At 51.4% G+C, this 24,437-nt stretch overlaps 1 protein-coding gene across 2 annotated transcripts in view; it reads right to left on the minus strand.

The window, feature by feature from the left end:
* The window catches only part of DLGAP4 (DLG associated protein 4), a 191,752-nt gene that overhangs the window by 115,576 nt on the left and 51,739 nt on the right, over nucleotides 1–24,437 (minus strand). The window contains exon 2 of one of the 2 annotated variants that reach the window (XM_073880471.1): nucleotides 20,398–20,615. The gene's annotated coding sequence lies outside the window, so the exon portion shown is untranslated. Of the gene's footprint in view, nucleotides 1–20,397; nucleotides 20,616–24,437 lie in introns of those variants that run through there. The other variant, XM_025875760.2, reaches the window with a different exon arrangement.

The raw sequence follows: 24,437 nt of genomic DNA on the forward strand, positions 1-24,437 counted from the left end.
TTTCACACCATGGGGAGGGCAGCTGAACTCAAGTTTCTAAGTTCCCTTTATCTGTGAGAGGCCATGAACAGATGCTCCTTCCCCAGGCAGGACCTGGTGGGGATCTCATGACTTCCACACTCATCTCCAGGGCTCAAAGTCTTGCTTGGCCTTTGAGGCCCAGGGCCAAATACCACTTCCTCCATGAAGCCTCTCCTTAACTGAAATTCACTGCCCCTCGGTCCAGTTTGCACACTTCTGAGCCCCCGTTCCGGCCTGGCACCCACTCTGCCAGCCAGAAAGGTAGGTGTGGTCCTGACTATCTTTCCCACCAGACCGGGAGGCCAAGAGCTCAAGTTCCACCCCCCACCCCACGGTATCCTGGCCTGCAGGGTCCCACAGCCACGGCCCCTCTGAACCTTGGCCCCTTGGGAGAACAGAGTTGTAGTGGTCCCCTCTATTACCGTGCTTCCTGAATAAATGGCACGGAAAGCATGGTCACTCGGCACACACCTGAGCCATTAACTGCCTCGTTCCCTTCCAAGGGCACTGTGAGTCAGGCTACTCCTTGGATTTCCCCTTTTCCTTTGTCCAGTAACTCAGAGGCAGATTTATAACCTACCTTTAGCAAAGTATAACCTGGAATTAGCTCACTTCTGTCTTTGTTGTCTCTTCTCCTGATCTCTTATGTATTTCTTTTTCTCACTTATATAAAGGAATACAAAAAAGATAAGAGAGGGGCGCCTGGGTGGCTCAGTCGGTTAAGCATCTGCCTTTGGCTCAGGTCATGATCCTGGGGTCCTGGGATCGAGCCACACGTCGTCGGGCTCCCTGCTTAGCGGGGAGTCTGCTTCTGCCGCTCCCTCTGCTTGTGCTCTCTCTCTCTGTCAAATAAATAAATAAAACTTAAAAAAAAAGATGAGAGGAAGAAAAGGAACAAAAGAGTGAAGGCGGAAATCTTCACAACTTAGATTTGTAGCTATAAATGATAAATACTAGGGTTCACGTACAGAGAGTGCTTAGCCCTAAGCACTTAGCTAAGCTGTAACAGGCCTTAGCTAAGCTCATGACTTGGCATGCATTATCTGCTGTAATCCCCACCACTCCTGTTAGGGAGAGGTGGGCATTCTTGTTACCTCTGCACTCCGGGTGGGAAAGCAGACGCATAAAGACAGGAAGGAACTTGCCCAGGACACATGGTGAGAAAAAGCCGGAGCTGGGACTTGAACCGTCGGGACTCCCAGGCCAGCCTGCTTAACCACTGTGCTTTCTCATCTCCCCAGCCACAGAATGCTGGCATCTCCAGGTCAGAAGGGTCTGCAGGTTAGTCCACAGCAGTGAACTCAGGCGCAGTTAAAGGCCTGGCTCAACACATACTTGTTTTCAAACTTTCCAAAGAAACTTTTTTTTTTTAATTTGAAAGACAGAGAGAGAGAGAGAGAGAGAGAGAGAGAGAGAAAGAACACGAGAGGGGGAGGGGCAGAGGGAGAGAGAGAAGCAGACTCCCTGCTTGAGTAGGGAGCCTGACAACTCAGGGCTCGATCCCAGGACCCCAGGACCCTGGGATCATGACCTGAGCTAAAGGCAGACACTTAACTGACTGAGCCACCCAGGCACCCCCCTACCAAAAGAAACTTTTAGACAAACTCTGGGGCAGAGGTCAAATTTTTAAAAAATGGGTAAGCCCGGGGCTGCCACCTGCAATTCCACCGTCCTGAGGCCAGCGAGAGCCACTGCATCCATCTGCACAAGGAGACCTCTGCAAGGTTGCTCATGGTACAGTAAGAGGGGAAGGCAAGAAACAGCCAGTGTCCCACAGTAGGAAACCAGGGGCATAAGTTCCACCCAGGCACACTGTGGAATATGATGCAGGAGTGAAAAAGAACGAGGTCCATCTCTAAGTACAGACTTGAGGAAAAAAAAATCTCCAAACCATGGGATACATAACAAAAGTGGGCTGCAGATCAGAATATGTTTCCATTTATGAGAAAAGCACATAAAATAAAGAGCTTGTATGATTGCAGAGAAAAAGATCTGGGAAAGTCTGAAGACCCCCACGCTTACATCTCTAGATGGGATCCTTCCCTTGAACCCCAGACTCATGTATCCAACTGTCCACTCACATGTCCACTTGGCATCTCTAACTTGATATATCCAAGCCTGCACTCCTGACCCCACCCACAAACTTGCTCTTCGCACAGTCTCCCCAGCCCAGCTAATGGTAGCTCCACCCTCCTAACTGATCAGAGCAAAACCTTGGATTGAGCCTTGACTCCTCTTTGTCATCCCCACAACCAGCCCAGCAGCTAACCCTGCTATCTCAGCTTCTCAGAGAGAGGAGGCCGTGGTGGTCTTAGCCCTGACCAGAGCCCACCTGAGTGCTCCATTCAGCTCTGGGCACCTCACCTAATGTGTGGGCATGGGAGTGACGATCACGAGAGTCACGGAGAAGTAATAATCACAGGAATAATGTTAACAGCTATCACTTCTTGAGCAACCCCACCAGGCCCAGGAGTTGTCATGCTCCAAATCATTTACATTCCTCATTGACCCTGTAAGGTGGAGAACCTATTATCTCCATTTAACGAATGAGGCCCAGAGAGGTTGACTGACTTTCCCAGAGCCACACAGCGAATAGGTAGCAGAGCAGGAATTCTAACCCAGTGTGTCCGATTTGAACTCAAACATGCCAGTGAAGCCAAGTCCTTGGGGAACACTGAAGGGAACTGGAGTTATTGAGTTGGAGTCTGGAGAAAGTTGATGAGAAGGAAGGGAGATCTCTGTCTGCTCTCTGAGGTCAATGAAGGATGGGCCAAGGAGGAGAGATTTGTGTTTTGTGGGCTCCAGGAGCCAGGGAGGAAGTGGGTCATAGTAAGACAGTAATTTGGGAGTCCCAGCTCCAGAGATGCCTGACAGATCATCATGTTATGGATTCCATTCCTGGTAGCAAAGTGGAGTGGAAAGAGATCATCATGAAAAGGAAGAATCAAGAATAGGGGGAGGGGCTCGAACCCTGTTAGAAGCTACTTTGGTGGTTCCCAGCAGCAGGTGGGACTGCCCTCCTAGGACATATTTGGAAAGGATCAGGGCATCCCGGGTTGTAACAATGACTGGGGAGTGTGTGTATGGGGGTTTTCTCCTGGTATCGAGTGCCAAGGATTGAATCAGGGATAATAAAGAACCTATAATGAGCAGGACAGCCCAGCTCAAGAGAGAATTGTCTTACCCCAAATGTCAATTAGTCTCTGTTGAAAAAAACAATGAGATACAGTAATTAGTGCAGAATTGGAATAGACAAAGAGATCAATGAGACAGCACAGAGTTCCTGGAAATAGATCCATAAATACATGGGCGTTTAAACATAAAACAGGGAGGGTATTTCAAAACAGAAAAGGATAGAGTATTCAATAAATCTGCTGGGACAAGAGACTATCCATGTAAAAATGAAGTTAGATCCCTACTTCATACCACATGCCAAGATAAAATTCCAGGTGAATTAAAGACCTAAACATGGGCCATAAAAGGAAAACAAAGCTTTAAAATTATGAGAAGGAAATACGGCATATCTTTATGACTTTGGGTGGGGAAGGCCTTCTTAAAGCATAAATAAAAGCAAGGAAAGGTAAAAGTGATGCTTTATTACACCCAAATTTTAAACATCTGAACAAAAGAGACATAAAGTTAAAAGACAAGCAACACACTGGGAGGAGATATGTGCAACAAGCATGACAAGGACTCATAAGCCAGGCGTATAAACCGCTTGAACAAATTAGTAACAGAAAGGTGAGCAACCCAGAAAAAAACCGGGCAAAGCATGTGATTGGACATTTTGCAGATGAGGAAATTCAGATGTCCATTAAACAGATAATGGAGCTCAGCCTTTCCAATCGTCAGGCGATGAGAATGACAATAAGGCACTTTCTCCCAGCAGACTGGCAAAATTAAAAGCTTGGTGAATCAACACAGTGAGGTCCGAGGAAACGGGAACTCAGATGTATCACTAACTCAAGTGGCCTGACTACCCTCAGAGGGCCATGTTTATTAAAACAGAAACGCCTGCTTCCAGAGAAACACTCACGCGCATCCACGAGGAAGCTGACGGCAACACCGCTTGCAGCAAAGAATGAGAAACACCGGGCTGTCCGCCGGCAGGAGGATGGACAAAGTGTGGTGTCGACGTGCCGCAGAACGCTGCTAAGCAGAAGAGATGGGTAAACTACAGCTGCACTTGGACTTGGATAGATGTCAAAAAGAGGATGACGGGAAAAAAGCAAAATGTAAAGGTATTTCGTTTATCGTGATATAATTTGTGTAAGAAAACCATGCACAGGACACCCCTGAGCTCGGGTTTGTGACAGTTCTATCTGGAATGCCTTTCACAGTATTTCCTTTCCCTTCCTTGTTCCCCCCGCCCGCCCTCCCTTCCTTCCTCCCCCCACCCTCCCTCCTTTCCTTCCTCCCCTCCTCAAACATGTTTGCTCTGTACTGATGGGTGTTGGACGGGAGGCCCCAAGTTGTATCTTTGTCATGAAAAGCCCTCCACTACCACTGAGCCCCAGAATGACCCCTGACCTGGCTGCAGACAAGCCCTCCCCTCAGGCCCCGGGTCACACTGTCTCTCAGGGTCTGTGACACGAGCATGATCCTGCCTCCTGCTGGCTGCAGAGGCTGTGGAGAGCTTCATAAAAGATTGTGGGGGAGATGTCTCGAGTCTAGTAAAGTACATGTGGGAGGGCCGGGTACCATGGCTGACACCAGCCACAGCACAGGAGGTTGGCTGGTGGTGCTAGGCTCCCTGCAGTCCTTTCTCCCTGTTCTCCTCTGTCATTCCTGCCACCTTTCCCTCCTTTCCTTCCTCACTTTGCTTTAGTGCCAGGCCTCGGAGCCAGGGGGAGGGGGAGGAGGGTGCAGCTATGTATCTGGGACCAGAAGCTAAGGCTGGGCTCCACTGGGCTGGGAAGTCAGATCTCTAGGGCCATAGGTGATCATAAGATCAGGTAGCCACCTCCTCTGAAAAGCCAAACAGCTGCCCAGGGCAGTAGCCACGATCACGTCCAGGGCCTCAGATGGTCACAACAGGGTCCTGGAGACAGGGTGGCTGAGGACGGCCTAATTGGGCATGACAACAGCCCTGTGAGGCATATTAAACTTGGAGCTGTTAGGGTGCCTGGTGGAGGAACAGCCAGAGCTGGCCCAGCCACTGACTCCCACAGGCACGCTTGGCTCTGGGGTTTGAGTCTGCCAGCCCGAAGGAATGTCTGTCGGCTGGGGCTGCCAGGTGCTGCCCCAGCCTGGCTGCCAGTCCCACTGGGAAGTGACACTGGTGGCTCAGGGTGGCAGTTCTAGGCCCTTCTCTGCAAGTATCTTCTGAGACTTGCTGTGCCACCTTAGGGGGCTTCCCTCCCTTTTCTTGGTCTTATTTCTAACAACGGATCTGTTCGCCCTTTCTCACACACTGTTTCTCTTCTGATCCTCAAAACGACCCTGTAGGGAAGTGATTACAGCACACTTTTGCCCTGCTAGAGATGGGGAAACAGGCCCAGAGAGGGTGAGTGACTTATCTGAAGCCACACAGCTCACAGATGGCAGATTCGGGACTTGAATTTGGTACCTCTTTGGTACCTGGTCCTGGTTTGTGACACAATACCAATTTTCATCTCCCTGGAGCCTAGGCCAGTGGTGACAGAAGAGTGGTGGTGCTGCTGTCTTGGGGAAGGAAATACACAGAAGAAAGTCAAACCCAGTCTGTGTCCTGCTGTATGCCCCCAGCAGGTCACATCCCTTCTCTGGGTTGGACCAGAAGACACCCAGGATCTTTTCTAGCCTTGATGTTCAAGTCTGTGGTTTCTAGTTCCCAAGGCTTCTTAACTCCATCACTTTCTAGCTAAGTAACCTTGGGAAGTCTTTCCTCTCTGCTTCAAATCTATAAAGCGGAACGAGGCACTCCTCCCCAGTGTGGCTGTGAGGATAGAGTGATCAGACTTGTCAAGTGCCCAGCATGGGGTGTGGCACATAGTCGGCGCTCAGTAAATGGGCATTCCTGTCTTTTCTATATAATCCCTGAGCCTCAGGTCCCTTTCGGATCTGGCTCAAATCTCACACCTTCTAGAAAGCCTCATGGGGTTCGAAGAGCATATGTATTTAGTAATCTCCTCATGCCTTCCTCTGTGTGTAAGACTAACGTCACTTTATCCATGCATCAGTTTACAAAGCTTGGTCCCAACCATCAGCTTGTGAAATGCTACCAACAACCTTCTTATTACGACTAAAGAAACTGAGCTTAGAAAGAGAGCATCCTCAGGCTACTTAAATTATCCATGCTTCTGTTTTCTCACATCTAAAATGGGGATACATATGAGTACTTCCCCCATAGACTGGTGTTTAGAAATAAATGGCATAATACATAAAACGTTCTTAAAAGGGTACATGCCAGACAGTAACATGGGCCCAAATCTACCTCAGGTGTTTATGCTCCAATTTGTTCAATGCCAGGACCAAAGCTTCTGACCTCCTAGCTGGGTCCCCCAGAAACCAGAGTCCTGGAAATGATTAATGAGAATTATCTAAAAACACAACCATGGACAGCAGCCCCAGATCAGCACCACGGACAACACCTCTGCCATCAACACCAGGGATCTAGCAGATGGGTCCTGTGTAACCCAAACAGCCCAGAGCCAAGGTCAGTGTCAAACCCGTGGCCCACACTAGGGTGACACTGAAAGCCTCTATTTTCCAGCTAGTTACCTGCTCCGCTATTTGTAAGGCCCAAAATGGGCCACTTGCCTTTCTATTGCCAGATGCAGTGTTTTATTCAAGAGTCCTGTTTTCCTATTTCTCACCCAGTGATTGGGGTACCTCCGGGAGGCCTTCTGTGGGTATTCAACTGGGAAAACTCACCTCCCCAGGCCTAGAGAATCTCCCAAGCCTTCCTTTTTTTTTTTTTTTTTTTTGCTCCTGGCCTCATTTCAGACACAAGCAGAGATGGCCACTGGGCAGAGTGTCATGGCCAAGAGTGGCAGCAAGGGCCAGGCTGGCTGCCACCTCATCTCAAGGGCTGGGCTCACTGCCCACTGAATAAAGAGGAAGAGCATTTATGAGCCTTCAGTCTGTCCCACTCCATCAGTCATCCCTGGGGCCATCTTTTATTGGTTCCTTGCTCATCTGATGAAGACTGAATTCCTGCTCTGACCATCTCTATCTCTGACCTCACTGGCTACTGTAATGGTCTCACAGCAAACATCATGAACTGCCTTGGGCCCTTCCTCAAGGACCCTCAGGGCTTCAGTTCAGCGGGGATCCCAGCAAAGCCAGCAACTCAGTCTGTCTGAGACAGCAGGAGGGAAAATGAGGCACAAAAGAGTATTAGTGTCCTCCTCTTATAAAAAGGAAGAAGACCACCTCCTTAGAGCTGTGATAAAATGAGATGGTGTGTCCAGCACCAAGTCTGGTACGTAATAGGGCTTAGCTAATGTCTGTTTTCCCTTCCCAACAAGGAAAATATAATAATGGAGATGATGACCACTAGCAATACTGGATGCCTGTTGTGTGCCAGGTAGTGGATCAAAGTCTTCAGGGATAGGGAAGGCAAGGATTGTTATACCCATTTTGTTAACAAGGAAATCAAGGCTCAGAGGGGTCAAGAAGTCTGCCAAAGGTCACACAGTCAAGCAGGTTGACAGAACCAGATCTCTACCCTCAAATTCCAGGCTGCTTCCCCACCTCCAGCAGATCTCAGAAAACGACAGTTACCCCTATTTCTCACCTGGGGGACCCAGCACAGCCCATTTGCTGCCTGCCCACATCCAATGCTGGAAGCTCCATGCCCAGTTGGTTGGCTATTGACAAAGTGCCAGGCCCAGACACTGAAGTGTGTGAGGATGGAAGCAGAGCCCAGACTCCTCACCCTCCGGGGTCCCCAGAGATTTCAAGGGGCTCAGATGCAGTCCTCACTCATCCTTGCAGCAGTTGCCTCCTCTGCTAGCATGGCAAGCTTGCATCCACCCCAACTGCCTCTGTATCACCCCCACACACAGAGGTGTAGGGCTTATGAAGCACCCACCATCATCCCCAGCATCACTGATATTCCACACAGGACCCATCACACCTGTCATACAGGTGAGGACACAGGCCTAGAGAGGAGATGGGACTCACCCCAGGATACATATACATATGTGATCTCAGGACTCCAGGCTCCTTCTCCAGTGCTCCTGCCCCTAGACTGTGGGCTCAGTGGGGGCAGGAGCCACAACACTCTTGTTCATTGCAAGGTCTCCAGCACCTGCCCACAGGCGTGGTCTATAGAATTCTCTTTCCCACTTCTGTGGGGAGGCGCAATGTGTCACCTACTTTATCCAGCCCAAAGAACTGTGTATGGAGTAGGCCCCTAATGAGTATTTCTTAAATTATTTCATTCATTCAATAACTATTTATTGAGCGCTTAATGTATGCCATGCACTATGTGGTCAGACCACAGCAGTAAAAAAACACAGACACAAACAAATGGACATTCCAATCCTCTTATGACACTGATTGGAAGGGAGTGAACCTGCCTGTTCCCTTCCTGTTTTCCCTACTCAGTGTGAGTGCTGAAAGAGCAGGGACTGTCCCTGTCACATCTCCAGGACTGTATATACTGCCCAGAACACAACAGATGCTTGCCGAAAGAAGGAATGAATAAACGAACGCAGGCAGAGCAATATAATAAAGGCAGCTACCATTCATTGAGAGGTGGCTCGCTTCTGGGTGCCTAATGTTTTATGTACATTAATCATGTCAGAATCTTCCAATAGTCCCTGTGAGGTGGGCACTTTAAAGTGGATACTGCTAGCTTTCCTGCTTGTCATTCTTTTCTTTTTCCTAGTTAACAGAGCACCCCATTAGAAAGATTTGCTTCACCAGCTTCCCTTGCAGCTAGGGTGGCCGCGTGGCCACATGTGGCAAATGAGATGCAGGCACAAGTCCATGGGTGGGGCCTCTAGGAAATCCGTTGTTTTCCTCATAAGGGCAGATTCAGAAAGCACGCAGTCTTTACTTCCTTGGCCCTGCCTGGAATTCAGATGCAACACGTGGAGGCAGAGCAGTCATTTCATAGCCATGAGATATGAAAGATACCTGCTAAGGGTGGCAGAGGCCTGAGCTCTTGACCATTCCCTTGAATTGCTGCCCTGGACTGCCTGCTTCTGGATCCCTGCTACAGGAGAAAAACCTCCTGGGTGTTTATATCATGGTTACTTTTCCTCCTTCTGTTATATGCAGCCAAATGCAATGCCAACTGATTCAGTATTATTACAACAGGCGAGGCTCAGAGAGATCAAGTGATTTTCCCAAAGTCACACAGCAGTCACACACCTAGAATTGGCCTCTGGGTCTATGCAAGTAAGTGCATCAGTCTGCTCACTCTCCTACCTGCTGGCATTGCCACCTGCCATCCCAGGCTGTGAGGAAGCCCCTCCCTGGACCCCACACTTGGCTGTCCAATAAGACTTTTCCTGACCACTCTGGGATCTGGTTCTAAGTTCCCCTGATGTTTCCTCCCTTACCTGACTCCACCCCTAGCTACACACAGGTCCAGATCCTCCCTTCAAAATGTACCTGTCTCAAGTTGGAGGATTTTGCTCAGATGCCCCACTCCTGTGAAATGCGCTCTCCCTCATCCTTGTTCATCCACCTCTCTCTGGTCCAGAATTGCCTCACTGACGGCCTCCAACAGTGTACACAGCAGGCTCTTGGTCAATCTTTGCAGACAGGTCTCCTGGTTCTCATCTCTTCCCCACTTCCTGTACCCACCACCATTCTTTAAGCGCAGTTCTGATTGGACCCGGCATTCAAGGCCTCTAGGATCCGACTCCTGCCACCTTCCCAACATTTGCTCTTGCTGTTCCCTCTGCCCCCTGCCTTTACCCTGACTAGCATTTGCAGGGATCCTTCAGACCACAGAGAGGCCCTCTCTGGCCATCCTGCCTTGAGTAGGTACCTACGACCACCATCCCCTGCCACCCCCTCTCCCAGCCCCCGGGTCTACTTGAGCACAACCTAGAATCTTGTTAATTCACTGTTTGCATGTTTGTCATCTATATCCCTTCCCCCAATAAGAACCAGAACTTCCTGAGGGCAGGAAACATGCCCATCTTTTCTACCAGTTTCCCCAGTGCCTGGCGTGAGGCCCAGTACTCAGATTCAATCAGGAAGTGCTGAATGAAGCTTAAACTTGCTTCCCACGCCTTCCTGCCACCCACCTTCTACTCTAGCCAAATAGAACTACTTAAGATTCTCTGAACCCTCCTACTGCACTTGACGCCCAGAGTCTCCCCCAACTCTGCCTCCAGCCAGGCCTTCCTCTCCCTCCCGTCCATCCAAATCAAGCTGTTCTGTGTCACATGGCCTCAGGAGTCAAGCAGATGGGCATTCCAGGTTCCAGCGGGGGTGAATGAAACCTTGGGACTTAGCGTGTGTGTGTGTGTGTGTGTGTGTACACACGCTGGGAAACCAGCCACCTATACATTACCCTGGATGTGGCAGCCTCTATATGTCCTTATTCATCCGTTTCTGCCTCGGGTTACTCCTATTTGAGCTAATTCTGAAATGCTGCAGTATTCCCTAAGTAGCTACAGTTATAAGAAAGAAGAAAAGAAAAACACTAATATTTACTGAGCCCCTACTATGCGCCAGACATTGTTCCAAGGCAAATAATAACAACAATGATGATGACGATAGCCCTAGTATTTGCTGAGCACTTAGCATGTATCTGACATCATCCTAAGGGCTTTTAATCAGATAGACTCTATTACTATCCCCATTTTACAGATGAAGAATAAAAGGCTCAGAGAGTTGGAGCCACCTGCCCAAGGTCACAAAGACAATAAGCAGTCTTGAGCACAGGTCTCTCTAATCTAAAGCCTGCTCTTCTGCCAGGCTGAGCTGGGCAACCCCCAGGTGTCTGGGAGTAGGGGGAGGGGGCACGGCTTCCTCCTGCAAACTCCTGCTGGCTGAATGCAAAGCGGGAAGCCACAACTTCCTGATCAGGGGCGCTCCTGGGGTAACACCGGGCTGGTAAGACTTACCCTCATCTGCAAGGCTCTAGAATAGTGCTCCAGCCCCCAGGAGGACCGGGCCCGAGGAGTCGTGGGCTGGACGGAAGTCCGTGAGCCTGGGCTCTGCTTCCGTGGTAAGGCTGAAGATTTTCCCAACAGCCGGGGCCAAATTTATCTGCCAATCCCCCGAAGAGCTGATTCCAGCGTCTGTCTGGAAATGTCAGCCCGTGTGGTTGGAGGAACACAGGGAGAGTTTTCCTCTAAATAGCAGGAAGCATATGGGAGGCGGATGGCACCCGCCGCCCCAACCTGCCAACTCTCACTCAAGCAGGAGCTAAAAGGGGCCCAGAAGGGTCTGGAATTCCTACCACCTCCTGGGGTGGGGGAGGAGCTGGAGACAGAGAGAGTGGCAATGAGAAGGGCCCGGAGCAGGCCCTGAAGGGCAGGCAGGCAGGCATACCTGACTGACAGACAGCAACCCGAGGCCCTCAGATGGCAGTGACACACCCCAGAATTTAGCATAACACCCACAACAGTAACAGAAGCCACCACAGGGACAGGAGCACTTGCTATGCGCCAAATCTGGGTTAAGCACTTTATTTGGATGATTTCACTTAAACTTTGCAACCAACTCTAAGATAGGGGCTGCTGTTTTCCCTATATTACAGATAAGGAAACAGGATGAGAGAAAGAAAAACACGAAATCAAAGACTCTTTGGGCTGCAAAGGACCTTCCAGATCCTTAGCCGAATCACAAATACTCTACAGACTTTTCCATCAAATTGTAGTGCAGCTGCTATTTGCATATTCTCAGTGATGGGGAGCTCATTACCACCCAAGTTAGCCCATCTGCAGAGAGCTCTTTGTATCCAAAAGGGTTTCCTAGCCTAAGCTGGAATCTCCTTCCTTAGAGCTTTTCCTGTGAGTGCCAAACCCAGACTCTGCCTTCCCTGACAGACACAGAAAGGCAGGGGGCAAGGCCCCTCCAGGTCTCTGATTTCCCTCTGCAGGTGACATACCTGGTTCTTTGTTCACCCTGGACCCCTTGCCATGGTAATCAGAGCAGCCCCCAGCCACCAGCACTCACTGAGTGCTAGGCAACGTGCAGAGCCTGCCCTACACATACCCTCCCTCCTCAGACCTTCCTCACAATCCCTGGCGTGGTACTGTCACCACCCCCATTTTACAGAGGAGCAAACTGAGGCTCCACGAGGGGAAGAGACTTGCTGGTCATTCAGTGGGGGCATGGGGACACTGGAGGTCTCACTGGGCTGTTGCTTTAAGTGTCATGAAAGCTGAAGAGGTACCTGCTGGCCCCCGCAGGGACTCTCTCACTGACACTCACTCAGCCTTTGCCAGGATTCATCTCGACACTGGTCTACAGGGCCCCCAAACCCATGTCGCCCCTCCCCCCTGCCGTAGCACCCACTAAGTCCCCACGCCCTGTGAAATCTCCCTGCCACATGCCTTTCTACACCATCCCTATGGGCCTGCCCTTCCCACTGTTCTCCCCAACTGTCATCAGCCCAATAGGAGGACCTTCCTAATACCTAGACCTGCCCTGCCTTTGGCTCCTTTTCAACCCAAGGATCTGATGCAAACTTCCCAACTCAATAGTTGAGGCCTTCCAAACTCTGGCTCAGGTGACCTCTCCAGCCTCCACCTGCCCCGACACCCTGGGCCCAAGAACTTAGCAGGAGACAGGTGAGATCTTTGCAGAGCCCACTTCCCCCGGCTGGCTCACCCTTCCCAGTAGCTTCTCCTGAAGAACCCCTATTCATCCCTCAAGACGCTGCTTAGAGGAGTAGAATCAATTTCTCTGCCCAGGAGATCCCCGACGAATAGGCACCTCCCTCTGATCTGCTGTGTTATCACTGGCCTTTGTTGATGGAGACACCTCTCCCTGGCTGAGCTTCCCCAGGCAGGGGCTGCCCGAACGCATCTTCGTGGCCTGGTGTCTAGCACAGTGCCTGGCACCCGGTAGGCACCAATGAATGTGTGTGGAGTATGACAGCGAAGGACTAAGTGTGGGCTGCAGGGCACAGTGAAGTATTAGAGATGACCCATAAAACATAGCTGTGCTTGTCACAGCTTTGATGTATCAGAAACAAAAAATGTGGCTGTCAGAATAGTCACCAACTTTTGATTAATGATGATTTTGCTGGTTGTCTCTGAGTTTAGGAGGATATCAGGGGATGATCTGGGATGGCTGGAGCTTCCAGAATAAAGCTGTCCAAGCCTCAGTAGAGGACATGACCAGGGCTCAACTACAGACAAGATGGGAGGAGATGACAAGGAGGGCCATGGAGGGGTTAGGGGTGTGAGAGTCCACAACCCAGGCCTGCCTCTAACTTGCTCCGTGTTGTTGTATAGGTGGCTTGGCCTCTCTGACCCTCTTGGCCTCTTGTTTGTGAAATGCAAAGGGAATCTGGAGAATTGATTGAAGTAGATGTGTGTTCAAAGATCTAAACACTGCCTCTGCTGTCAGGTTGATAGGATTCTCTTCATTTGGGCTCCCAGCAGGGTATGCAGACCCCTGGAGCTTGCCGGTCTTGGAATCCTCTGGCCTGAAAATGCAGGCCCCTGCCAGCCCTCTGTCAGGTCATTTGACAGTGGCAGGACTGTGGATTGGATCCTGTGAAGGAGCTTTCTAACCAGAGGTGGAAGGAACGAGAGTGAGCTCCCCATCACTGAGGGTATGCAGGCTGTGGCTGAACACCCCGGGACAGGAATTCTGACCCACGGTGGGAAGGAATTTAGACCAGCAGATATGGACCTGACTCCTCCAAGGTTATGCTCTCAGTACCAGCCAGATTGAGCTTGCTGACATTTCTCTCCTCCCACAACATCCCATAACGCCTCCCCGCTGCCTTCAGGGTCAAGTCCAAGCCCTTACTGTGGTATTCGAGGCCCCTGTGTTCTGGGCCCACCGCTGCTCCTCTGCTGGTGGCTCCCCCACCACATGCCCTGGGGCCTCTGACACATAGCTTCTTCTGCCAACAGTGTTTTCCCTGTACCCTTCTTGGCTCCTCAGCTTACTGTCACCTCCTGCAGAAGGCCTTCCGTGCTTCAAGCTGGCTTTTGTGTTCCCTCAGCCCCTGCATGTACACCCACCTTCCAGATAAATCATCTGTTGGCTTATCTCTCTCCCTCAAAGATGGCAAAACCCCCAAGGGCTTCCTGCCAGGGCCAGAGCAGGCTTTCGACACAGAGGGCCAATGTCTCCTGAGCTGAACTGGCACCTCATGGACTCCAATGTTCTGATTCCAAGAGAGTCCAGAGCTGTCCCCATGAGCTTCTGACTGTAAGACCTGGGCTCAGGATGGTTCAATAGTTGTATTACTTCTGATTATGAAAGTCATGCATCTTGAGAAATTCAGATAAGTCTAGGAGGGGGAATTGGCTGTGTTTGGCCATTGTTTGGCCTTCTTGAGGCCACAGTCTACGTAGTCCTGGTGGTGTTGGCTCACCTCCGGCTGGGGGTGGGGTGGGGTGCACAGGCCCAGGCTGCCAATCAGAGCAATTGATGGGGGGGGGCACATGCACAAATTTGACCAACCAGTGCCAACACTAAGTCCTGGGACTTGGGTCTGAGCTCTCTAGGAAGTAATCTTCCCTATTCCTCAGGACATGCATCTTATCACCTATACAAAAGAGCCCTATAAGAATATAGGAACAACCCAGAGGAAGCAGAGCGAGAAATGGGGAGGAGAATCAAGTCCTGGGGAGCCCTTGAGTCCTGCCGAGCCTGACTTACCTCTGGACTTGACACGCATTTCTGTTTAAATCAGTTTGGGCTGGGTTTCCTGTCACTTGTATCTGAAAAGTACCTGAATGATGCAAAGCACAGATAACAGCGGAGCTTGTTCATATCTCACTACCCAGAGGAACTTGCGATGAACAGTTTGATGGTTGTCCTTCTGGGAGGGTTTCTCTGAGCAGGAGCATGCTTGTATTTATACATATTGTTTCTAACAAAAATGAGATCATACAATATACACCATTCTGTAACCTGTTTTTTCCTTAACAATGCACCACGGACTTGTTTCCATGTCAACAAGTATAGATCTACGGCATTGTCTCTACAGCCACAGAGAATGCCACTGTCTGGCTGGACGGTAATTTATTTAACCATCTCTAGCTGATAGATAATTGGGTAGTTTCTCATTTATTACCATCATCAGGAGAGGTTCAGTAAACTTACTTGTAAAATGCCCATGTTTGCTCTTGCCGGATTATTTATGACTACGATTCTCTGAGTCCAGGAGTTTGACTTCACAACTAGAAGTTCCTCTACCTGAGATTTAAGATTCTCTGAGTGTCTAGAAAGGTAGCAACTGTCTTTCTGGGCAGGTTTTGTGGCTATCAGAAAAAGCAAATCCAGGGCTGGGGGCCCCATAACAGCATCTATGGCAAGAATACTCATTGACAGATACACAAGCGAGTTGGTGGGGAGGTAGCCAGGCCTTGGCGGCGGGAGGGTCCAGCCAGCTGTGTGCACCCAGCTAACCTCCCCACTTCCCTGGGCCTCATCCCCTAGCTCAGGCTGACTCTCAGTGACCAAGGGAAGAGACCAGCCTAGGGGACTGGTCAGCACTGAGAGCCCGTGCAGGATGTGAAGAGCACGCAGCCTATGTCACCTCTGGCAGTTGCCACCAGTGAGGCAACCCTGGGAGTGTTCCAGTCCTCTACCTGTTTTAACTCATGAAAGCTCCACAGCCACCCTCTGATGCTCTTCTTGTCTCTGTTTCACACAAGGGACAACTCAGCTTCCAAGAGCAAGAGAGTGAATTGTCCAAGGTCACAAAGCCAAGAAACGGTAGAGCTGAGGTGCGGCCCAGGTCTGCTGATTCCCCAGCCCAGGCCTCATCCCCTTTTACTGTGGTAGGGCAGCAGCAGAGGAGAACTGCCTCAGGCAGGACTGTGGAAGCCCAAACCCCTGTTCCTCGCCACCAAGTCCTAACAGTCAGGGAGGACTCCAAATCTAGAAAAGTATAAAGAAGACAGCAAAGATCTCCCCTGCCCCCACTGTGAACAGTTTTCAGAAACACATGTAGCTCTTACAAAAATGATATCATGCTGCCCATGCTGTTTTATAACCTCTTTTTTTTTTTCAACTTTACAACACACTCTGAAGTTCTTTCTGCAGTGGGGAATTTAGGGCCACATCCCCATTTCTAACAATGACAGTGGGCACCACTGGATGACTTCAGTAAATGGATCTAACTAGTCTCCTGGTGATGGACAAATGGGTTGTTCCCAACTGTCCTCCTACCGTCAACAATGCTACCGTGAGCACTCTCCAGCATATCGGGGTCCCTGCCATATTCACGTGCCGGGTGAGAGGCCACATCCTTAGAGAGGCCATCTTGGACCATTGCACGTCATCCAGGCCCCCTCTCCTGTTCATATTTACAACATCACCCTGCTAATTTCCTTCACTGCCCTGATTGAGTTGCTTCTTGTGCACTTTACCTGTTTGGGTGATTGCGTACTCTCTGTCTCTCTCCGAGGCTGTGTGCTCTGTGAGGGCAGAGGTTAGCAGGGACTGGCACTTGACAAATATCCTGGGAAGGCAGGAATGCCTCTGGGGCTGGTGCTCTGTCTGCAGAGAAGGCGCCCCTGCTTCGAGGTGTGGAGATGTCCTCTGCCAAGCCATGTCCCCAGTACCAGTTCAGGGACCCAGAGATCTGCCTTAGAACTTGATGCCAGGCATGGGCTGCTTGGAGCTTCCGTGCCTGGTGCCTGACATGCTTGCCGTGTGCGTGGGACAAGGGCGTGACAGAGCAGTTCCACTGCTCACTGGCTATATGGCCTTCGGCCGGTTATTTCCCCTCTCAAGGCCTTAGTCCCCTTATCTGTAAAATGGGGCCAATACCACTGATCTCACAGGGTGGTTCTGAAGATTAAGAAAGATAATGGATGTGCTTAGCATATAGTAGGTCCTCCGGAAATGGCAGTTTGGCCCCAAATGCAGTTAGTTCAGAGTTTGTGTCTGACCCTGTTTCACCTAGGTGACCTTTTTTTATCTTGGATGATGCCTGTGTCTGCCCTGGCCTCCTTCCGCGGCCTGTCCCTAGGGATGTCCCATTCCTACCCTTCAAATGGCTAATGTTCTGCTCAGGATCAGTCTTCCAGACACATCTGTTGTCTACGGCCATGGACACCTGCCTGCCTTCCAAGCCTTAAAAATTCAAGAGGCATTGACATGTGTCTGAGGAACAGGTGCAGGGACGCCCTGCCCTTTCAGGGGAACTTCTTGGTCCCCCATCCTCAAACATGGGCTGGTGATGCTCGAGTCAGCCTGTCGGGTTTCTCGTCCCATCCCACCCACCGCCTGAGCATTGACACCATAACAAGTAACTTTTACCCCTCTCAGCCTTGATTTCCTCCTCTGTAAAATGGCCACGATAACAAAACCTGTGAGGATTCAGTAAGATAGGGTAAAACGCTCAGCAAAGAGCTTGGCATTTAGTAAGTGCTCAGTAAATATGAACTATTGGGGCGCCTGGGTGGCTCAGTCGTTAGGCGTCTGCCTTCGGTTCAGGTCATGATCCCGGGGTCCTGGGATGGAGCCCCACATCAGGCTCCCCGCTCTGTGGGAAGCCTGCTTCTCCCTCTCTCACTCCCCCTGCTTGTGTTCCTGCTCTCGCTTTGTCTCTCTCTGTCAAATAAATAAATAAAATCTTTAAAAAAAATAAATATTAGCTATTATTGTTATAACTGCTTTTTAGCCTTTTGACTATGCAATATATCGGGAAAAGTGCACAAAATAAAAAATGCTGGGGCACCTGGGTGGCTCAGTTGTTTAAGTGTCCAACTCTTGGTATCAGCTCAGGTCACGATCTCGGGATTCTGAGATCGAGCCCCACATCGGGCTCTGTGCTCAGCAGAGGGAGTCTACCTGAGATTCTCTCTCCCTCTCTCTCTGCCCCTCCCCCCACTCATGCTCTCTCTCTAAATAAAATAAATAAATCTTAAAAAAATGTTGACTGCAATAAATTATCACAGAATAAAGCGTTGTGTAGGGCGCCTGGGTGGCTCGGTCGGTTAAGCGTCTGCCTTCAGCTCAGGTCATGATCCCAGGGTCCTGGGACGGAGTCCTGTAGCAGCGGGCTCTTTGCTCAGCGGGGAGCCTGCTTCTCCCTCTGCCCCCCCCCCCACTTGTATTCATGCTCTCTTTCTTTCTGTCAAGTAAAGAAATAAAAAGTCTTTAAAAAAAAATAACGAAGCCTTGTGTAACCACTGCCTGCGTCAATGAATAAACTACTGCCCCTTTCCAATCCTTCCAGCCTCTTTTCTCCACACAGGTGATCCTTTTCCAGACTCTCTGGTGCTGGTGCTATTATTGCTAATAATAAGTAAGTGAAAAAAAAAATGTGTGGCTACTCTGTCCTGACCCATCCAGGCTCCCAGACCCCTGGCTGCCTCTGCCCTGGGTGTGGAGACTCCCCATCCGGTTTCCCGACTTTGGCTTCAACCTAATCTTTAAATAACCAGCTTGTTAGCAAAATAGCAGCAAGTAACACCTCCCTCGCTGCCGCCCGAGCCTCCATCTTTCCTACAATGCTGACGGCTGCTCTCCCAACTTGTGCCAAGGAATCCCGCTCTCCGTCACTGGGCCACACACACCAGGGGCTGCCAGCCACACTGTTATTTCAGTGGCCACGGTCCTGTCCCTCGGGCCATGCCTGGCGGGGGGGGAGGTGGGCGTGGGCACTGAATGGCAGTCATTTTCAGGAAGGACCAGAATGTCGGCGCCACGAGCCCCGGGCCCCAGGTCCATGTGCCTCAGTCTCCACATGTCTCAACCTGCCACGGGGTCACCGGTAGTCTAACTGAGTTCAGAAGAAAACAAAGCACTTAGTGCCAGGCCAGGCACATAGTAATTGCTCAAGAAATGCTTGCTGTGGTTCGGGTTGCTCCTGCTATGTATTTAGTCCCTGGGAGGACATGCAGAGCCTAGGGCACGACCAGGAGTGTCTGCAAATGATGACATCCCATAGATACAGCTCTCAGACCCTGATACCCCTATCACTGCTTTTCTCACAATAGTGTCTCAGCCAAATGCAATAGCTGCCTGTGGTCGCTAGGGCAAGCAGAGGCCAGACTGGGGGAGCGGGGTCGGGGGGCTGCTAATTAATAGGGGCATTTCCCAGTTATCAATGAGGCTGGCACCGCACGAATGTGCAGCTCCTTGTTCTCGAAGAAGCACTTCTACATACATTATGTACAGCGAACTTCATGGGTTTTTTATTATCCTATGACATTTGCATATTATACATATTTACAAGTCTCTTCCCCTCTCATAACCACCCCATCAGGGAGGCCGCGCAGCTGTTGGGAGAATTGAGACCAGAGGGCCTGCTGTCCTGCTGACCACAAGCTCTCTGGGATCAGCAGGGACCAGCAGCTGGCCCAAAGGCCAGCGGGCTCCTGGGGCCTGCTGGGGTCCGGGTGGAGGAAGGGGAGGGTCGCCTTCTCTCCTCTCCCTCTTCCTTCCTTCCACAGCTATTCACTGTGGACCCATTATATGCCAGGCACTGTGCCAGGGGCCGGCTGTCCACTGGGGAATGAAGCAGTCATATCTCACCTTTGAGGAGCTGAGGCCAGATAAGGAGGCAGATCGTAAACCAACGGTTCCATGCTGAGTGGTGGTGGGTGACCCCGGGCAAACCCCTTGAGCTCCTGTGAGCCTCAGTTTCCTCATCTGTGCACAGCCTTGGGAGGCGGCAGGAGGGTGAGATGCAGGAACGTGGCAGGTATCAGGCCCTGTAGCCAGCACCGAGTGGGGGCATGCTGTTGTGAAGGATGATGGGACCAGGCGTGGGTGCGCTGTGGCACCCTCAGATGGGTGGTCAGAGACGATACAGGGTGCTGCACCTCATCCCATTTTGGGGCTAGGCAAAGCGGGGACTAGAGGAGTGTGGGTGGAACAGGTTGGAGGGGCGAGAACAAGGGGGCTCCCCAAGATTCAGGAACTCTGATGGCCTCACCTCAGCCCCTCTGTGGCTCCCAGCATGGCTCACTGCTCCCCTTGCCTTCCTGAGCCCATGTCACCCACTGCCCTAGCCCCTCAGGTGTGGCAGGAGCTGCCTCTGAGGCAGACAGAGCCGGACTTGCTGTGCATCCTCAGGCCAATGGCTTCCCCCCCCGTAAAACAGGCGCAATCACTGTGCCCACCTCCTGGGGTGTTGGGAGGACTGAATAAGACAAGAGTTAAACTATAAATTGAGCCCAGACATATAAAAGCTCTCACTGAGGTCCCTCCGCCAGCACGTGGGTGCCGCTGGGTGGAAGGCTGGGCAACTCCCAACTGTGCAGGGTGTGGGCGGGCGGGTGAGCAGCCCAGATTCTGTGTGCCCAGGCTGCGGACGCAGTTACTTACCAACCAGGGAGCTACGTGCAGAGCGAAAATAGGAACCAGTCGGGAACCAGCAGGCGTCACCTCGGGAGCAGGCACTGGACCAAGGGCTGGCACACACATCCCTCCGGGCACACAATCAGAGGTGCTGGCAGGAAGCGGCAGTGGACAGGGGCCCTCCAGCACCCAGAGAGACCCGGTTCTGGCCACCCAGCGCCTGGCAGAGGGGGAGGCACCAGCGTCTGTAGGAATGGGGGAGAATGGCAGTGAGGAGGTGCCCAGGATAAACCCTCCATCCTGAGACCCCTGGACCGGCCGTGGGAACACTGGGGAGGGAGACACTATGGAGCAATCATAGGAACCCAAGTGTTTGTACAACGGTACATTTTCCAAAGCACTCTGGCATCCCGGCTCATGTGGGCCCCCACATTGTTTTTCAGAGGCGTATTTACATGTCATGCATATTTACGATGCCTTTCCCACCACCCACAGAATCCCCACAGCAGCCAGGAAGCTGGGGTTCCAAAGGCTCCAATCCTCCCCACCACTGTCTTGCTTCTCCTTCTTTTCCCTGGATGGGGGGGAGGCGGGGGAGAGGAATGGGGCTGGAGTAACCCAGGCCTGAGTTCAAATCCCAGTCTGAACTCACTGGGCGACCCTGGACAGGCAGCTGCCCCTTTCTGAGCCTCAGTTTCCCTGCTTGTCCCATGGGAATAAGAGCGCCTCTTCTGAGGGGTGCTACAAGGATTGAGGTCACTGTGGGGAGAACACCTGGCCTGGTGTATGTGCCTGAGAGAAACCCTCCAAAGAGGCTTTGCCCCTGTCCCCTGCACTCAGAGCAGGAGGCCCTTCCCTGCATCGCTGCCCACCACCTCCCACATAACACATCTTGTGCAAGAGGCAGAGGGAAGCCAGGTGTCCCTTTCCACCCACCTCTCCCGAACAGGTGCCACTGCTCCTGCTTGGAACTTTAAATCAGCAGGAACCAGGCCCTCCCGGGAGAAGGAGGAGGTACCTCCACTCCACATCCCCCTCCCAGGAGCCTCTTGGCTACCTTGGAAGCTCCTGCCCTCAGTCTCTCACTCTACAGGTGGAGAAACCGAGACAGAGAGGAAACTGAGCTGACGTGGGGGCAGAGAATGGAGGTGTGGGGCTAGGATCTGAACCCAAGCTTTCTACCACAGCCCTGAGAGGCACAGTGCAGTAGGAATACAGAGAAAGGGCCAGCTGATGGCGAGGAAGGGTCACCTTCCTCTTCTGGTTACCCCAAGCACCTGGAAAGCCCTCTGAACCTCCCTGTATCTGCATCCACTCTATGCCAAGCCCATAACATGTGTTCCTCACCATAGCCCTACAGTGTTATCCCTGTTTTTCAAGGGGAGAAACTGAGGCTCAGAGAGCTTTAGCAATTACCCACGGGCACACACTGAGGACGGGGCAGGGCATTCAAGGCCAAGACCCAGCACTTAACCCCAATGCTGCCCTGTCTTCCCCCGTGGAAAAATCACCAACCAAGAAAAACAGGCATAACTGTCTGGACAAAAAATATTTAAGTAGCAGAAAAAGAAAATACCAAATTTTAAAGAAATTCTGAATCAGTGGACACAATTCTTAAAGACGCATACAAGATTTCAAGATACACCATGGGGCGTGAAAATTGCCAGTGCATGGAAATCCAGTGCTTGGGAGGATGCATTCTCGACCACGTTGTCACTTGTAGCCAAGATCATCCAGAGCCAAGGCAGAGGAAGAAGTAGTGATAGCAGAGGAAAGTGTCCTGTGCAGGGCAGGAGGGTAGGGGCCCTGATCTGGGGGTTCCTCCCCCACTTTCTTGCTGCAGGACCAGAACACGTCACCTCCCAGAGTCCCCACTTTACAACAGGTGGGAGAAGCACACAGGACAGCCTCTTAGGTCCCTGCAGCTCTGATGGTATTTAAGATTGGGACTTCCAACAGGGATGAACTTTGAGAACATTATGTTAAGTGAAAGGAGGCAGTCACAAAAGGCCACATGCGGTATTTCACTTATACGAAATGTCCAGAACAGGCAATTCTCTAGGGACAGAGAGTAGATTAGTAGTTGTCGTGGGGGGGGCTTGGGAGGGGGTGACGGCTAAGTGGTTCATGGTTTCTTTGTAGAATAATGAAAATGTTCTAAAATGGATTGTGGTGATGGCTGTACAACTCTGAATATGCTAAAAACCATCAAATGGTACACTTTAATTGGGTGACTTGCACAGTATATAAATTCTATCTCAATAAACCTGTTAAAACAATCCAACACTAACAAATATTCTGCAACTTCCAAATGGGCAGCCATCCTCTGGGAACGTGCAGTTCCCTTAGCATTCTTCCGCCATGGCCTGGGAAACCAAGGAGTATTTTCCTAAGAAGCCCCCGCGCCCCCACAGACCCTCTATCCCAGAGGCCTTTGCACTTCACATTCAACCTCCTCCAGGAAGCCCTCCCTGACCTCCCAACTATGTCAGGTCCCTGGTTACTGGCTCCTAGGGCATCCTGAGTTTCTCCTTTTTGCCACTTATACTGCTACAAGACAATCACTTCCATGATCACTGGTTGACACTGCCTCCTCCATCAGACTGGGAGCTCTAAGAGGGCAGGGCCTTCATCACTGGTCATCACTGTCAACAGTGCAGTGCCTGGCATACAGTAGCTGCTCCAGAAATGTTTGCTGATTGAATGAGTGAATCAAAATTCTAGATCCTTTAATGGACACCTGGCTTCTGGTCCTGGTTCCACCACATTCTGGCTCAATGACCCTGGGCAAGTCACGCAACCTCCGAAAGTCTCCACGCCTCCTTCAGAGAGTAGCCGGGGGTAACAGGCGAACGTATGACGGGATAAAGGGATAATGGACATGGAAAGTACTTTATGAAGTGTCTCCTCCCACGGCTGCGCCTATCCCGGGCGAAGGAACCCACTCCGGCCTGAGCCTCTCTTAACACCTCTCTCTCCCTTGGCCCCCACATCCAAGCCATCAGCAACTCCTCCTGGATCCACCTGCACAGCGCGTCAAGAAGCTGACGCACCCCCTGCGCTGCTACCAGGCTGTGGACAGAGCCATCATCATCTCTTGCCTGGATCAGTCATGTCCTCTCGTCTCCTGCTTCTGCCTTTGCTCCTGACACAGAAGCCAGAGGAATCAGGTTAAAACACAAGTCAGACCCCGCCCCTCCTCTGCTCTAAGCCCTCCATGGCCTTAGTTTACCTCAAGTAAAAGCTGCTGGCCCTACAGACGCCACAGGTGACCCCCTCCACCACCTCCCATTCTCCCCTTTCCTCTTTGCCCACTTCCCCTTGCTCCAGCCTCACTGGCCTCTATGGAGTTCCCCAAATACACCAGGCATATTCCTGCCTCACAGCCTGCGCACCTGCTCTTCCTCTGCTTGGAATGTTGGTCCCCCAGATGTCTGCGCACCCTACCCCCTCACTTCCTTCAGGGCTTTGCTGAGACCTGACCTCGTCAACGAGAGGCAGTTCAGCAGAGCAGCTAAGACTCTTCACCAAAGAGCATGGGCTTGAGATAAAAATCTAGGCTCTGCCAGTTACACCCCTGAGTGAACTTGGGAAAGTTTCTTAGCTTCTCCGTGACTCAGTTGCTCCTTTCCACAACGGGTGTAATTACAGCAGCTTCCTCATAAAGCTGCTGTGGGGCTTCCATGATTCAGTGAATGTGACCTCCTCGTGGGCAGCTATCATGACCCCCCAACTGCTGCCCGCACTGTGCCCCCGCGCCCCGCACTGTGCCCCGCGCCCCGCCCACCCGCTCTGCTGCCCTCCTTGCACACGTCACCATACAACAGGGGACGTGAACGAGGAATCGATCCTGATGATCGCCCGCCCCTCCCACTAAAATCCGGGCCCCATAACGCAGACAGTTTTGTAGATTCGGTTTATTACCAGAACCCCAGTGCCTAGCCCAGCGCCTGGTGTGGAGGTGCTCAGGGAAGACTTCACTCAACAGATATTTTCAGGGCTGAATAAATATTTATTGACTAAGTGTCACAAGCTCTGGGGTTCTGTCCACAGACATTTCTGTCTCC

The sequence above is a fragment of the Callorhinus ursinus genome, unplaced genomic scaffold (genome assembly GCF_003265705.2).
Source record: "Callorhinus ursinus isolate GAN/ISIS: 27379988/994484 unplaced genomic scaffold, GSC_fseal_2.0 scaffold38, whole genome shotgun sequence".
Lineage (NCBI taxonomy): Eukaryota > Metazoa > Chordata > Mammalia > Carnivora > Otariidae > Callorhinus > Callorhinus ursinus.